The sequence below is a fragment of the Asparagus officinalis genome, chromosome 3 (genome assembly GCF_001876935.1).
Source record: "Asparagus officinalis chromosome 3, Aspof.V1, whole genome shotgun sequence".
NCBI lineage: Eukaryota > Viridiplantae > Streptophyta > Magnoliopsida > Asparagales > Asparagaceae > Asparagus > Asparagus officinalis.
In genome coordinates, this window is record NC_033796.1 from 35,186,936 (window position 1) to 35,189,567 (window position 2,632).

Sequence of the window (2,632 nt, forward strand, 5' to 3'; positions counted from 1 at the left end):
GGACTATCTCGGCAGATGGGTGCAAGAGAATGCATATCCAGCTCCGGCGGTGTATAGGGTCTCCACTTGAACTGAAATAAAATAAAAAATTTATCAGTATCAACAACAAAACTATAATATTCATAACGACTTGAGATTTATATTTACCTGTTCGTGTTGGAGGCCATCAAGCTCATTTCGGTAAAACTCACGATGGCGCGTCGCTGATCGGTACTTAGCGTACCGCACGTTATACCTATATGCAGAATAGAGAATATATAAGTACAAATTCAGTGCGAATAAAATTTGTGTGTACAATTATACCTGTACGCCAAAGGAAACTGCCCCTGTAGGTCACGGTGCACAAGTAAAGTAGGGCGTTCAATATGAATGCGCTCCCATGATTTTTTACAAATTCATATATCGATTCATATACCGATGTCATACATATGTAGTAACACTATTTTTTACATTATTGATAATTTACCCTCTAACTCGACAAAATAATTTAAGTTTTCTTCACATAATTCATAAAATTCACAATTAAATTCTCAAATCTAATTGATGTCATATAGCACTAATTTTTAGATTTTTTATAATTTCATAACTTATTCACAATGAAATTCTAAAACCGACAAAATTATTGATAACACTATTTTTTTAAAAATAAATTAGATGTCATACATATGTAGTAACACTATTTTTTACATTATTGATAATTTACCCTCTAAATCGACAAAATTATTTAAGTTTTCTTCACATAATTCATAAAAATTTCACAATTAAATTCTAAAATATAATTTTTTACATGTAATCACCATTAAATAGCGAGAAAATACAAGAAATTAAGAGAAAATCTAATTTTGGGAGGAATTTACCCTCAAATTGTCGAAATCCGGCGAAGTAGGCGGTTCCGGCGGTCGGAATCAAGGGCCGGCGGTCGGAAAGGGGTTCCGGCAGTTGGATTAGGGCTCCGGCGGTCGGATTTGGGGGGCTGGGGTCGGAACTGACGTGGACGGCGGCGGTTGGGACGGGAGAGAAGTTAGGGTTTGGGGGCGGTTGCGGGGAGAGAGAACTGAGGTGGGGAGGGGTCTGGCGCTCCGGTTATATAGGCCGCAGCTTCACGGGAGTTCAACTCCCGTGAAGCTGCAGGCCAGATTTTCCAGCGAGCTACTCGCTGCGGATTTTAGCCTTGGCAACTCCACGGGGAGTTGAACTCCCGTCGGAGTTTTATGAGGAAATTAAAATTTCACGCGGATGTTCAACTTCCCTGTGAAGCTTTTTAAGAGGACTAAACTTCAGGCCGAGTTGAACTCCATGTCGAAGTTTTCGTAAAGTTTTTAGAAAACCGGACCTGGTTTTCAGCGACAGTGCTGAAACCAGGTCGTTTCTAAATTTAACATGGAAACAGTGTCGTTTTTTGCCAAATTTAAAAAACATGAAACGGGTTGCGTTTTTGAAATTTTGTCCTCTAATGAATTATATTATTTATTTCTTACTTTGGTATTTTGTTAGTTTCCATATTTAGTATAAGGTGCAACTGAGTCGTTAGATAGCATTTTTTTACTAGTAATTCCCACAGTAATAATCATGTTTTTTAATAAACCAACCCACTTCATGTAAAGGCGTTTTTGCTTTTTTTCTCCATTCGACCCAAATATTTTACCTAATTTATTTGTAAACCCACATACTTTTAACATCACTAAATGAACTTGGAAATACTCCATGGAAATTATTTTAAAAAGCCAATTTATATTTAGCAATTTGGTATAATAGCCCCCCAGTAATTTATTGTATTTAGTTATTGTATTTAGTATGTCTGCGGCCGCTTATATATATAATATATATATATATATATATATATATATATATATATATATATATATATATATATATATATAAATATATATAAATATTAATAATATATATATATATATGTGTGTGTGTGCAAAAATGGGGTATGCTTAGCTACAAGCCACAAATTTTGTGCTGGTAGTTGAGAGATCATATTTCTCATCCACTCATTCCAATTCCCAACTACTGGTCCAACCCATGTAAATGTGGCCCCGATTTTAATGAGTGGGAGGGGATATTGTCACCTCACAAAAAAAAAAAAAAATACCAAGCATTCAAAAACTTTGTGGTTTGGTATCCAAGCATACCCATCTCTCTCTTCTCTCTCTCTCTCTCTCTCCTCTATATATATATATATATATATATATATATATATTATATATATATATATATATATATATATAATATTATATAATATATATATATACATATATATATAGCATACCATCTTCATCTTCTCCTCTATTATATATATGAGCATAGGACTGCTTATCAACTTAAGTGGATAGGAATTAGTGTCCACAAAACTTTTTAGCCCACTTATTTATATTAATATAAAAAGTCTCTTCTATATCTTCGCAAGGATCCCTAGGCAAGATCCAATGGATAAAAAGTTTTGGTGGGACAACTATTTCCTTATTCCACTTAAGTTGCAACAAGTTTCACCTATCTAATCTATATATATTATATATATATATATATATGATATATTATATATATATATATATATTTATATATATATATATATATATATACTTATAATATTATATATATATAGATATATTATATATAATATAAG

The 2,632-nt window shown here is 32.9% G+C and overlaps 1 long non-coding RNA gene across 1 annotated transcript; it reads right to left on the minus strand.

The window, feature by feature from the left end:
• Positions 1-363, minus strand: LOC109832210. Its single transcript, XR_002244660.1, has 3 exons — positions 304-363; positions 148-235; positions 1-71 (listed from the first exon to the last, which is right to left on the minus strand). It is a non-coding gene; the product is annotated as an uncharacterized LOC109832210 (long non-coding RNA).